Here is a 15345-nt window from a genome sequence, read left to right as displayed (position 1 = left end):
CCATTGAAGAGAGAGGAGAGGAAGCTTCAGCAGCCCTTTTGAGGTAGAGCTCCGAAGAGAACAGACTTCAGGGGAAGAAGGCAGGAGACGGGCGGTAGAACGAATAGGGGTTCATTCAGGTCCCGCTCCAGGAGGTGAAGCTCAAGTCCTCCAGACAGCGGTAGGAGCAAGACTGTCACTTTTTTGGCAGGCTTGGAAGAAAGGAGGGGCGGACGCCTGGTCCCTCTCGGTCATCAAGGAGGGATACAAGATACCCTCTTGAAGAAGCCTCCGCTTTCAAATACACCTCTAGCCTTAGTGGCGCAGTACTTGGACGTCGGGAAACAAGAGGCTCTACTGGATCTGGTGAACCAGATGCTGGAGAAGGGAGCGATAGAGCCAGTTCTGGAACTATCTTCCCCAGGTTTCTACAATCGCCTGTTTCTGGGACCCAATAGCTCTGGTGGATGGAGACCAGTTCTAAATGTCAGCGCTCTGAACGTCTTTGTGGAAAAGACAAAATTTACCATGGAGACGACTCAGTCGGTGCTGGCAGCAGTACATCCAGGGGACTGGATGGTGTCTGGATTTACAGGACGCTTGCTTTCACATCCCCGTCCATCCGACTTCGAGGAAGTTCCTAAGATTTATGATCCAGGGCAAGTGTTTCCAGTTCAAGGCTCTTTGCTTCGGCCTCAGAACTGCTCCTCAAGTCTTCACCAAGGTAATGGCGAACGTGGCAGGATGGCTTCACCAAGAGGGGATAAGATTATCTCTATATCTGGACGACTGGTTGACAAGATCCCGGTCGAAGGAGAAATGTCTGGAGGACCTACGCAAGACTTTTATGATGGCTCAGGAACTGGGTCTTGTCATCAACAAGGAGAAGTCCCAGACCGAACCGAGTCAGACAATTCTTTATTTAGGGATAGTTCTGGACTCAGTTCGTTTTCGGGTTCTCCCTCCCAAGAAAGGCAGACCAGGTGCCTCGGGAAGGTTCAGGAATTCCTGGAAAGACAGAAGTACTCAGCGAGGGATTGGATGAGTTTGCTAGGAACCCTCTCCTCACTCGAACAGTTTGTCTCTCTGGGAAGATTGCACCTCAAACCTCTTCAACACTTCCTATCAAGGGTGTGGGACAGGAAGATTCAGGAGGACTCCTTTTCCTTCCTCATTCCAGCAGAAATCAAGAGTTATCTGATTTGGTGGCTGGATCCAGCTATTTTAAGTGAAGGAATCTCCCTGTTCAGGAAGAACCCAGACCTAGTGTTGTTCTCAGACGCTTCGGAGTCAGGATGGGGGGCAACACTGGGAAGCAAGGAGGTCTGAGGCTCTTGGGGAAAGGAGCAAGCCGGGTGGCACATCGACAGGAAGGAGTTGATGGCCATTCTGTTAGGACTGAAGGCCTTCAAAGACTCCGTGTCGGGAAGGATAGTGGAGGTCAATTCGGACAACACCACGGCTTTGGCTTACATCAGAAAGCAAAGGGGAACTCACTCTCTGTCTCTGTTTGAAACAGCAAAAGAGCTCCTTCTCTGGTCAAAGGAGAACAACGTAGAACTTCTAACAAGATTCGTGTAGGGACATAAGAATGTAAGAGCAGACATGCTCAGCAGAAAATGGCAAATTCTTCCCACGGAGTGGTCCCTCAACCATCAGGCCTGTCAGAGTCTGTGGAAGTTATGGGGGAGGCCTTTAATAGACCTCTTCACCTCAAACCAAAACAAAAGGATTCCCAACTACTGCTCCCTAGTCCCGGACGAGGAGGCAATAGCAGTAGACGCCTTCTTGATGGACTGGACGGGGATGGACACCTATGCGTTCCCCCCTTTCAAGATCATCAATCTGGTAGTCAGGAAATTCGCTCTCTTCGAATCATCAGGAAGAATGATCCTGGTAGCTCCATTCTGGCCAGCAAGAGAATGGTTCACAGAGGTGTTGGACATGTTAGTGGACTTTCCAAGAAGCCTTACTCCAAGTCCAAAGCTTCTCAAACAGCCCCACTTTGAGAGGTATCATCAAAACCCCTTCGCTCTACGACTGACTGCCTTCAGACTATCGAGAAGCTTATCAGAGCGAGAGAGTTTTCTGCGCAAGCTGCAAGAGCTATCACCAGAGGGAGGAGGGTCTCTTCGCAAAGAGTCTACCAATCGAAGTGGGAAACTTTTAGAGCTTGGTGTAAGCAGCATAAAGTTTCCTCAGCCACTACCTCTGTGACCCAAATAGCGGATTTTTTTGTTGTCCCTCAGACAAGACTCTAAACTGGCCGTATCCACTATTAAAGGGTACAGGAGTATGCTTTCTGCTGTCTGTAGGCACGAAGGCATAGACTTAACTCAGGATAAAGACTTGCAAGATCTCTTGAAGTCTTTTGAGACAACTAAGCAGGCTCCATTGAGACCCCCAGCTTGGAATTTGGATGTGGTTCTGAGGTTCCTATGCAGCAAGAAATTTGAACCCATCTCACAAGCGTCCCTTAGAGATGCTACTAAGAAAACCCTCTTCCTGATGGCTCTGGCCACAGCAAAAAGGGTCAGCGAGGTTCACGCTATTGAGAAGCAGGTGGGCTTTAACCAGGATGGAGCAGTATGTGCATTGAGGATTGACTTCCTCGCTAAGAACGAGAATCCATCTAAACCCTGGCCGAGGACGTTTGAGGTTCCTAACCTCACTAATGTGGTGGATCAAGAGCAGGAGAGGCTCCTCTGCCCAGTTAGAGCCCTAAGGGCTTATTTAGCTCGTACTAAGAATGTTAGAGGTGCATCCAATTCTTTATGGTGCTCAGTGAAAGATCCGATGAAGCCCCTCTCAAATAATACATTGTCATTTTTCTTGAGGGAGACAATAAGAGAAGCTCACCTCTTGTGTGAGGAAGAGAACTTCTGTAAAAGCTCATGAGGTGAGAGCCATTGCTACTAAACTGGCATATCGCAAGAATATGTCAGTTAGACAGATTATGGGCGCAACGTTCTGGAGAAGCAACTCTGTGTTCGCCTCGCATTACCTCAGAGAGGTAAGAGTTGATTATGAAAGGTGTTATACCTTGGGCCCATACTTAGCTACTGCTTCTGTATTGGGCAAAGGAGTTACTACCTCCCCTCAACCTTAACTTTTGTATGCCTGTGTTTGGGTTTTGGTTTTTATGGTTGTCTGAGGACTCTGACTGGTGGTACAGTGCCCTCAGTCTAGCTAGATAGTAATATCTATTCTGCAAGGTTAGGTGGTTAGTTTGAGTAAGGTGGCAGTTTTTAATATAAGGGTAGTAGGTAGTCCTGAAGTCTAGTCAAGTTGTTGGTCTTACCTCGTTTGACAGACTCGATTGAGTTGTTTTAGCATGACAGGTCCACACCTGGCTGACACTCCTAAGGGAAAGCGACTCAAGAGGCAGGAACCTTTGAAGTCAGCTACCTTAGCAGGTAAGGAATCAAGGTGTTTTATCCTACAACTTATTGTTGTTTTCCCAACGATGTTAGCTGTCTGTCACCCTCCTCCAAATGTGTGAATCAGCTATATATATATATAACTGCCAGGTAAGTTCTATTCATAAAAATGAAGCTTTTATGATAAAACAAAGTTTTATGAATACTTACCTGGCAGTTATATATATATATATTTTAAGTCCCACCCTCCTCCCCTCAGGAGACAGATGGGGCAAAGATGATCTGTGGCACAGTAAACAGGAATAATTCCAGGTACTACCCTGTAAGGGTTGTTAACCACCTAACCGCACAATCACCACACGGCGGTTGCCGCGAGTTTTGAAAAATTCTGCCGGACGTCAGAGACTATAGCTGTATATATATAACTGCCAGGTAAGTATTCATAAAACTTTGTTTTATCATAACAACTCCATTTTGAGAAACACATTAGGTCTGTGTCTTTTTCAATTACATAAAAAATTGGCCTATTGTGAAAGTCTTTTAAGATTTTCAGTGATCAATCTATTCAGAAGTGTTTTAATTCTTTCATTCTACCTTGTTTTGGTGAGTATCGTTCTCCTGTCTGGTCTTCAGTAGCTGTTTTAGGTTCTATTGAATTTCTTATTCCTGATCTAGATATTAATCTCTGGCAATGTCGTTCGTTCAATTACTTCGTTATGCATGTTGCATAAGATTTTTCATAATTCTGATCATCCTTTACATTCAGATCTTCCTGGACAGTTCCATCCTGTTTGTAATACTAGTTATGCAGTTAATTCTAATAGTCAGGCCTTCTCCACCATGAGGCTCAATACTACACAGTATTCTAGGAGTTTTATTAGCGCTGTAACCATGTTGTGGAATGATCTTCCTAATTGGGTAGTTGAATCGGTAGAACTTCAGAAGTTCAAACTTGCAGCAAATGTTTCTATATTGAACAGGCTGACATGTCTTTTTATAGTTTACATATGAAATGTATGTTTTGATGTTGTTACCGTTTTTTAAATATTTCATTTTAATTGTTCGTTATTTCTCATATTTATTTATTACCTTATTTCCTCTCCTCACTTGGCCATTTTTCCCTGTTGGAGCCCTTGGGCTTATAACATCTTGCTTTTCCAACTATTGTTGTGGCTTAGCTAGTAATGATAATAATGATGATAAGATTATAGAATAATAATGATAAAATATTATAATAATAATAATAATAATAATAATAATAATGATAATACTGTATCTTTTGAAAGAAGATGAAATGGAAAAATTTGGATAAATAATGGGGGTTAATGTCAATAAACCAAACTTCTATGGAAGAAGCATTATAAACATCAGGGGAGGTTCATAGAAATATTTCTATTTGGAATTTTATGAGGTAGTTGATATATAATGTTTCACATACTGTATTAAAGTTTACTGCTCTCATGAGACAAAAAAAAAAAAAACAGAAGGCCTTGGATTATTAAAGCAAGTGAGATAGAAAGGAAATGGACCAATTACTGAGCTGGCTACAAATAATTTGACTTTATAAGTGAAATGAGATAAGTAGCTTGATAAAACTCAGGGACATGGGTGCTGTAATTTTTCTTTCCTCAGTAGGTACATTAAAATTTGTAATTTTTATCAAAAACTAATATTCACACTTATTTTGTAGAGTTTGTATATCCACATAGGTGTGCATTTATTTTTAGTTCAGACACATTTGTGAAGAAAATTTAGTTTTCTATAGGTAGACCAGTATAGATACTCATTACTAATAGAATAATTAAATAATTAGCTTTTCAGACTCAGATTAATCAATTTAAACTTGATAATTTGTTATACTGTACTCATACTTCGTTATTTTAGTTCTAGTTTAAAGAGAGATTTGTGAAGAAAGTTTTGTTTTTATAAAGGAATACTTAAGTATAAATACCTTTTACTCTTTAAAGCAATGCATTCCAGATAATTATTTTTAAATTGAACATGAATTTTATATTTTTAATTATTTCCATATTTACCATAATATCTTGCTCTTGCTGCTCCCCCTTAAAGTATTTTAGTTTTTGTGAAGTTTTTCACCGGATAAAGAGTACAGTATTGAAGTATTGTTGTGGAATCCTCTCATGCTCTTTGGATGGGGAGCGAGAGGCATTGCATGGAGGTCCAGTATCCTAAGGTAAATGCAGAATATGTTTTTGTCAGTTTTATTGTCAAAAGCTCTTGCTTTAATGACAGAAAAAATATGAGTTTCGGGTATCAAAATAATTCATCTTGTTATAAAAAAATCTCTCATACTATTTTTTTTTTCCTTATGGTGACTGTTTGGTTCATCTGTTAAGGCTGATCAGAGATTTTCATTAGAAAATAGTCTCATGTGTCATCCTTTCCATGAAATTGTTTTCTTTTCCTTTGTAATGATTGATCTTTCTATATAGGTTACACAGCTATACGGAAATTGATTTCAAGTCCAGGTGTAGATTAGCGATGCAAGTGATTTTTCAAGCAATGAAGAATTGAATGCTAGCTATAGGTTCTACTACTCCAGAAATTTCTTGAGAAATTTTTGTGTGACTACCCAGTATTATGCAAAATTTTATTTGAAAGACATAAAAATGCTATTCCTTGGCTGGAAGGAATGTTTTCTTATTTCATTTTACAAAATGGATTGCTTGCAACATAGGGCAGGAATTTTATATTACAGTTAATCTTTCAATGCTTATCAATCAATTACTTGAATTTTTTCAATATAGTTTACATTTCACCCTAGTCTTTTCTTAAAAAATTGTTTTGACGATATTTCTTTGTCACTGTTTCATGTACAAAGCTTTCATTAAGTACTGAAATTCATTCTTTGTTGATTTTTTTTATGGTAACTTTTATTGCAGGTATATATTGTAACTATTAATGTTCTTGTTACAAGTACATTTATCAAGTGACTGGAATGGTTGTTTCCTAGTTTTACATATCTTATGTAGTATATTGAATAAATTCCTTTACTGTTTACAGAGACAATAAGCTCCAGTTTGCATGCATTGTTTTTTCAAGATTTTATTTCATTTCTGATTAACATTACTAATGCAGTCTTTCCACCACAAAAAATGATTTTACCTTTTTTTCCTCTAAATCCTAAACTCTTATTGTATTTACAGTACAGATATCTGATTACCAGTGACTTCCCTGGACATTTTGCATGTCTTAATTAACCAGCTCTGGAAATATTCTCATTCTTTTTGTGATGAATTTATATTCACTAATTAATTATAAGCTGTTAGGATTTTTATTATACAGTATATTATGTTGATTCTTTATTAAGAGAGCAAGGTCAAAATAAAATCTGTGTGGAACCTGCCATGGATTGATATATGTAGAAGTTTAGTTTATGAATATCAGTATGATTAGTAGATTGTTTTTGTAATTTGGTATTGTACATATCCTAGTTTGTTCCGTAACTGGAATACAAACTACGCTATTTATTAAGGGTTATACTTTTGGCGGAGCTGAAATGACGAGCCATTAAAATTTAGCGAGGGTTAACTACCCACACCGCTAGTTACGGCAGTGAAGGTAGGGGGGGGGTGGTAGCTTGCTACCACTCCTGTTCACACACACCTGTGATTTAGTCACTTTACTTTTGGCTTGGATTGAGAGCGGTTGTTTCCTCTCTCCCTCCTCGCCTATTCTGGACTGCCATTAATTTTTGTCTTTTAACTTACTTTTTCTAATACTTGTATATATATGAAAACATTCTTAATGTTTATGTATATATATGTGTATAGAAATGTGGTAAGTTTCCTTTTCAGTGTTTGGGCTGTGTGTGTGATACATATATGACAACGACACTTGCGTAGTAGCAAGGCCAGCACAGTTCCACTTCTTGGGGAACGACATCTCCCTCTCTGGTCCATCGGTTTTCCCGTCGGCATATATCCGTTAATTCGGCCTCCGCAGGGGAATTGTCATCGCCTGGACTCTCTTCATTCAACTATGTCTTCGCCTTTCCTTTTTTCCTACGGAAAACATGGATTTTTGAGTGAAGGGAATGTGTCCTCTCAAAGTTTGACTACGGCCTTTCTCTTCTGGAGGTCGTTCACCTTTACAACAACAACGTACTATTGGGGAAACTCCTTTCCCGTACGCGGGTTAGGTTGCTCTTCCGATTGTTTGTCAATTATTTTTAAGAGAAATTAATATTGTATTTTAACTTTAAAGCTTTTCTCCGTGGGGAACACTTCCCTTCAGAGGATCAGTAGTTCTCACTATTAGTGATTTTTCCTAGCTGATTTAAATAATTGTAATTCTGTTTTATTACAGTTTCTCCGCTCCCCCCCCCTTCTCCCGTGGATGTCGACTGGGGAAGGAATGGCGCAATATTTAATTTTTGTTATTTCCTCGGGGTTCGTCTTCGGAGTTTCTCCCTGGGGAATTTGTTAAATGATTAATTTTATTGTCGGCGCAATACTTATTTTATGTTGTTCCCTCGGGGTTCCTCCCTAGGGAATTTCTGTTAAATAATTAATTTTATTTTTTTTCCCCAGTTAACTATGCAGTTTCTCTTCGTTTGACTAAGAGTGCCAACGAAGCATTGTTCTGTTCATGCCTGGGGAATCTGCTGTCACTGCCGTCCCTCAGAGGACGTCGTCATGGGCGTCATCACTTCTCTTAGAAGTACTTCCGTGACAACATGACCAGCACTTCAGATCATCTTAGAACGATAAAGGAGGTTTGCCTCCAGGGGTTGGACAACTTCCCTTTCGAGGGAAGTTTCCTCCCCAGGTGTGAGGTTGTTTCTCCCTTCAGAGGGAGAACTTCCCACATCTTAATAAATTCATCATCTCCGACTGCTGTTGCTGCCTTCGCCCAGACTTCTGTCACCCCTTGTTGAGTTTCTCTTCCTTCAGGGGCGGAGCACAGTCTTGGCAAGTCTCTTCAACTAAGTGTTCACCTCCCTCGTTCGCAAGAGAGGCCACTCATAGAGACTCCTCTTCGGAGGATCGCTACTGTTAAAGGTCAGCTTGCTGATCCACCGGCCCTCAATGGGCATTCTTCTAGTCTCTTCTACGAAGTGTTCACCTCTCTCGTTCACGGGAGAGGCCACTCATAGAGACTCCTCTTCGGAGGATCGCTACTGGTAAAGGTCAGCTTGCTGATCCACTGGCCCTCATGGGTGTCTTCATTCTCTTCTACGAAGTATTCACCTCTCTCGTTCGCGAGAGAGGCCACTCATAGAGACACCTCTTCGGAGGACCAAGCACAGTTCCTGATCGTCCTGCCAGTTGACCTACCGATCTACCAGCGTAACCTTGTGCAGCAACGTAGTCCTTTGGACTTTGGTCCTGGACTCTAACGCAGACCTGTTTAAGGTCCCCATCAGTGGATACCATAATCAGCTTGCTGATCTCGAACTCACCATCGGCTCACAGACCACCGATTGATTGGTCATCGGCAATTTGCCAGCAGTTCTTGACTCGAACTTACTAGTCAACCGCTTCCTGTAGTTCCTAGACCAGAAGGTATACAATATACTTCTCGCTACTGGCCGTTCGCCATCACACTAAAGTGATCGGCAAATGTTCGACAACCCTCATCAATGGGTTGCCGATAGGGAACTATTTGCGAGCATTCTCCAACTGCACAGTAACCACGATACTCAACGGTTAACCATTGATTAACATAAGCCAGATTGATTCTATTCTAAGGAATAGCATCAATCCCATCAGGGCGCATGGTAAGGCTAAGCGTTGCCTTCCTTCTGTTAGTTAAAGAAATTCTCTCTCAGAGAAGAATTCTTACATTGGGTATCGTGCCTGATCCTTTACGACACGAGTCAAGACTCCAGCGCCAACAATCTTCCATGCAAAAGGATCAGCAAGGAGCTGTCCCTTTGGGTCGATGTCCACACCATGTTGGATTTCGAACAAGGGCTAAGACCTCAGGTCTTCTTTTGCACACTGGACCTAAAGGACACTTACTCCCAGGTCCAAACCATCCATCTAGGAAGACTGGAAGATTCAGTCTAGACAAACAAGAAACACCAGTTCAGGGCACTGTGCTTCGGTCTTTCCACTACACCCATCCTGGTCTCACAGGATCGGCTTCTGTCTCCTCCCTTTCGGGACGACTGACTGACCTTAGCAGACTCAGTGGCAACCTTGCATTAACACCGGAACTAATGAAGTCTTTTTACCAAGATCCAGTGATCAAGGTAAACCTGCGGAAGTCTTCCCTACTTCCCTCCCAGAAGACTGGTGTATCTGGGAATGATTCTAGACACCAATCTCCACAAAACCTTCTTGAAACGAGAACTCTTTCCATTCCAAGAGATTTGAGTCGGGGAAAAGAAGAAAGGAGGGACCATAGTGCTGCACCACACAACCTCAGCCCTCTGGACAGAGCCCGAAAGTACCTTCACTTAAATTTCTTAAGAGATGAAGGCCAACTTTCCGGTCCTTCAGCATCCTCATCGGTTCCTAACAGACCACTCAGTGATGTGATGGACGACACACCTCACACCATATAGAGACTCACATCGACAAGCAGGTAGGAACTGGCTTGTAGCCTCTTCCCATCTAATAGTATAAACACTAAGATGGGCCAAAGTCCGTTTGGTACCACTATCAGCCCGCTTCATTCCAGACTGGAAGAATGTGCTCGCCGACAATCTGTGCACAGCATCTCGGATAAGGTATACTGAATGGACTTTGGATCGCCATGTACCCAACAAAGTCCCGACTTTACGAGGTCCTCCAACTAGGGGTCTGTTCGCAACGCTCCTGAATCTCAAGCTGCCGTTGCTCACCAGCTCTAGACCCCAAGGCCCTCTGGCAACAACGGTGGGTACAACAATGACGTTTACATCTCGTCCCTGTTTTATCTGGAGAAGGGCACTCAAGAAGGCTAGAACATTGGTCAACCTCTCAAGGCCTTTCCTAGCTCCGCTATGGCATTATGCTGAACGGTCTCCAAACCTTTTGCAGCTCTTGATAGAGTCTCCAAGAGAACCCTCTCCACATCACAGACAACCCACTTTGACACCTTCCACAAGCTATAGCTTTGCTATGATTGTACACCTGAAGACTACCCAATACTTCTTTGCGAAAAGGTTGTCTAGATATCTGAGGAATTCCTCGGCATCAGTCTACCAGGCAGTATAACATCTTGTGTGGTTGGTGTCATGTGAAAGTGTGTCTCTCCACTCGATACCTCGATTCCAGCAATAGCGGAATCCTCGAGTATATACAAGAGGAAAAGACCCCCTATTCAGTTCCGACAGGTAAAGATGATCACTCAACCTTGATCCTTCACCTTCAAACTGAAAGAAAGGGACACCCTCTCATCGGTAGACTTTTCCTAACTCATACGGACTTACAACTTGCCTTTCCCCAGTCGGAATTGAGACCTTCCTCTCAGAACATGGTTCAAATCTCCGATCCCTAAAGGGACCTCCTTATGTTCCACTTCACCAGGCAACAAATTTTCTCTTGATTTAAGAACACAATGTTCCTACACACTCAGACAGCAACCATACGAGTCAAGGAACTTCATGGTCTCTCTTTCGACAGCGCCCATTATTGGTAAGGGCGAAAGACAATGTTCAGTTTTGTCCCTGAGTATGTCGCCAGACACAGTCTCCAGAGGTGACGGATCCTACACAATTCTCAACTCGGTAACGGACGATCCAGATCATCCATTACTGTACCCAGGGTAAGGTATGAGACTTTACCTAAAGAAAACGGCAACAGCCTGCCCGGGTCCCTTCGCTTGTCAGCACTGGAAGAGACTAGAGAAGGATCACTGAAACATCATCTCGACATGACGACTCACAGTGTCAGGGGCATAAATATGCCCCTGGTCCTTCTTAACAGATTACTCTGTGACGCAGGTTTTACAAGAAAGGATGTGAATGCTCCAGGTGACTTTCACAACCTTTCTCCTGCAAGACGTGACCCACAGGAACTCGATACGATCTCTATCGGTTCGGTGGTGGCTGCACAACAGCTGGTTGTATACCTCAAGCTCCTTATTGGACAAGTAGCAGAAGGTTGAGGGCACTGTTACCCGGTTTTAGTCTGCGTGAATGAAAAGATTTGACTGGCTTTTATTCTTTTCTTCATCCTACCCTCTCGTGGGGAAAGCAGCATCCTGGGTTTTCTGCATAAGCTGACCTCAAACCACTGCAGGTAAACCATGCTCTCTTGTGTACCTAATATTAAGCTAATACTGTTACGTCCCTATACCCTGGCGAGGTGGTATTGGGAAGTCTTGGTTACATCAGGTTTTTCCTACATAGACTCGGAATAACTTTACCTAGACAGTCACACTTCTGCACGTCTCAACACACAGCTTGCATAGGCCGCGGACCTTGCCTAGCAGGGTTTAGCGAGGGCAGGGATTCCCTATTTTTGAGTACTAACATACTCAGATAAAGAGCCCCTGGGCAAAGCCAAAAGCCAGATTAGCAGAGACGTCCACCCTTCCCTAATTGGTGAGACACCCCTAATAAATAGCGTGGTTTGTATTCCAGTTACGAAACAAATGACAAATTCGTAGATACTGTAATTTGTATTTTTCCTAACTATACAAACCTTAGCTATTTATACAAACTTGCCCGCCATCCCTATCCCCCTTGAAGTCCTACCTCCAAGCAAAGTGACTAAATCACAGGTCAGTGAACGGGAGTGGTAGCAAGCTACCCCTCCCCTACCCCCGTCACTAGCGGTGTGGGTAGTTAACCATCGCTAAATTTTAACGGCTCGTCATTTCAGCTCCGCCGAAAGTATAACCCCCAATAAATAGCTAAGGTTTGTATAGTTAGGAAAAATACAAACTATCTACAAATTTGTCATATTCGATGCAGTGATTGGAAGGTTTGAGATTATAGGTCAAGGGAAAGTTTTGTGTGAAATTTATATAGTTGGTGTAAGATTTGCAGTTTTATGTGAAGACATTATAATGTATATACAAATTTATACAGAATTTTGATGTTGGTAATGTTTATGTAGAATTTTATTTTTATAACATATGTTTATCTTTATATAAGCATATGCAAGTTAAAATTTGGTTTCATTTATACTATGGCATTTTCATGTGGGAACTTCTAAAGTTCCACTGATTCAACTGCCCGATTAGGAAGCTTGTTTCGCAATCTGGTCACAGCCGGAATAAAACTTTTAGAATACTTTGTAGTGTTGAGCCTTATGATGGATAAGACAACTCTGTTAGAATTAACTGTATACCTAGTACTACATGCAGGATGTTATATCTGGAAAGATCTGAATTGCAAAGGATGGTCAAAATTATGAAATATCTTGTACAACATGTTTAAAAAACTGAGCGATGATGCTAGTAAATAACAGCCAGATTAGGATTAAGATATTTGATAGCCCATAAGTTTTTGTCCAACAAATTACAGTGAACCCTCGTTTATCGCGGTAGATAGGTTCCAGACCCGGCCGCGATAGGTGAAAATCCGCGAAGTAGTGACAGCATATTTACCTATTTATTTAACATGTATATTCAGACTTTTAAAACTTTCCCTTGTACGTAGTACTGTTAACAAACTACCCTTTAATGTACAGAACACTTAATGCATGTACTAACGTACCCTAAACTAAAACAGGCACAAATATTAAGGGCGACTTTATATCATGCGTTTCCTAAACACGCCAAAAAGCACGATAAAAAATGGCAACCAATGTTTTTTTTACGTTTATCTCTGATTATAATGAAGAAACAAACGCATTTACACCTGTGTATAGGTTAGTTTCTGCATCGATTATATTGATTATTCAGTACAGTATGTTGATTTGGTTATTACTAATGTTTTACTTAATTTTTCTTAGGACTTCCAAATGAAATGTTTTTCTTTATGACGCCGCCTGAAACGACGGCGTCATAAAGTACGCTCAGTAAACAAACTAAGGAATTTAACGCGCATGATGAAAGTGATAAATAATGATATTACAGTAAAAGCTATAATAAAATATGTTATTACAAATATTATTTACCGTATCTATATAAAATCATACATACGTAGCAAAGCAGGAAAACAATCTCGTAGAGAGAGAGAGAGAGAGAGAGAGAGAGAGAGAGAGAGAGAGAGAGAGAGAGAGTTGTTTTACATACGTAAATGTAAATTTTAAACAAAAAAAAAATAGCCCCATTTCATATAAAATAGATTACAAATATTTTACTTTATCATATTACAGTAGTCTGTATAATACTGTAAAGTTCAGTACAGTATGTTGTTGTTAAAGTCGTGGCGATGAAATTCTCACGAAACAAAAACACGCCATTTGAGTACAACAGCTGATTCTCTCTCTCTCTCTCTCTCTCTCTCTCTCTCTCCTCTCTCTCTCTCTCTCTCTCTCTCTCTCTCTCTCTCTCTCTCTCTCTCTCTCTCTCTCTCTCTCTCTCTCTCTCTCTCTCTCTTCGTGTTATACAATACTTACATTTAGATGAAGAAGCTAAAATTAGTTTTCTTAGTGCCAATTAAATACGAAACGAAATAATTAGGCCGAGTCTACATCCATTTCAATCATAGCTAAAAATACGGCATCCGATTTCATCAGCAAACCACTATTTTTTGGGAAATATCATTTTATTCTAGAAAATTGCCACTCTTTAAATAGTTAATTGCACATTAAGAAAGCGTGTACTTTTGTTTTTAAATTTCGGGTTTGTTTTAAAAATCGAGTATTGTTGACTTCTTTTTTTTTTTACTTTTGGCTGTGATTAGATCAGCTGTCATCTAGCTGCCGCTCTTGAGTGTGTACGAATACACTAACAAAGTATCATTTATACCATTTCTTAACTTATTCAAACCGTCTACAGTATACAGTTGATATTACATAAGAACCAATGTGTTATAACCTATCAATTTTTTTTGTTTATTACATTTAAACCCCCCCCCTCTCTCTCTCTCTCTCTCTCTCTCTCTCTCTCTCTCTCTCTCTCTCTCTCTCTCTCTCTCTCTCTCTCTCTCTCTCTCTCTCTCTCTGTGGGCTACTTTTCACTACCTCCCATTCCTTACCTCTCTCTATCTCTAACAAATGATATCTTTGTTGCTCCTCAAAGTTTCATTTATATTGAAAATCAATCACGATTCAATTTTCCTTACTTTCTCCAATCTCGCACCATCGGTCACTTCGCGGTATTTTCGATATTTCTGGAAAATCCGCGATATATGTATATACATGGGTTATGAAAAAAATCCGCGAAGTGGTGAATCCGCGATGGTCGAACCGCGAAGTAGCGAGGGTTCACTGTAATATGAGCCAGCGACTGAAGATCAGACAGGAGAACAATACCCAAAACAAGGTACAGTAGAACAAGAGAATTAAACAATTTCTTTAGAATAGATTGATCACCAAACATACTGAGACACTCGATAAGGGTTCAACTTATCATGTGAATATAGTATGAAATGTAATGGGCCAGCCAAGAACACTACCCTGAGGAACACCAGATACATTCTTATACTCATTATGGTTCCCATCAGCAACAAATCTTTGTAATCTATTGCCTAGAAATTCATTAATGATGCTAAGAAAAGATCCACCTACTCCCAACTGTTTGAATTTGGAAACAAAGTCCTCATGATTAACCCCTTGTGAAGTAATTGTATAATTATTTTTCAGAAATTTATATTGTATCATTTCTCTAAATAATGGTGAAGCACTGTGATTTATAAACTTTATATTCATTGAAGTGACTGTTATTCTTTTATAATTCCACGATAAATAGCTTTCATAAGAAATAGAATTACTCATCAGTAATAATGGACTACGTTATACGGAAATGTAATAAATATATCTATTTGTTTTGTTTGGCACAAAAAGTATTTTATAATGTATAATCATAAGGTATATGATAAACAAAATCTTATCTTCTGAGGACAGAAGAAACATATTTTGTGCCTCTGAGAGAGAGAGATAATATAGATTTAGTTCATCGGACAAAATGTTTATTT

The 15345-nt window shown here is 40.7% G+C and overlaps 1 protein-coding gene across 1 annotated transcript in view; it reads left to right on the top strand.

The window, feature by feature from the left end:
* The window catches only part of Ttc7 (tetratricopeptide repeat domain 7), a 631216-nt gene that overhangs the window by 38813 nt on the left and 577058 nt on the right, over positions 1–15345 (top strand). The window lies entirely within an intron of this gene.

The sequence above is a fragment of the Palaemon carinicauda genome, chromosome 1, assembly GCF_036898095.1.
Source record: "Palaemon carinicauda isolate YSFRI2023 chromosome 1, ASM3689809v2, whole genome shotgun sequence".
Taxonomy (NCBI): Eukaryota; Metazoa; Arthropoda; class Malacostraca; order Decapoda; family Palaemonidae; genus Palaemon; species Palaemon carinicauda.
The sequence above is the reverse complement of the archived record's forward strand: the minus strand, read 5'-3'. Positions and strand labels throughout refer to the sequence as shown.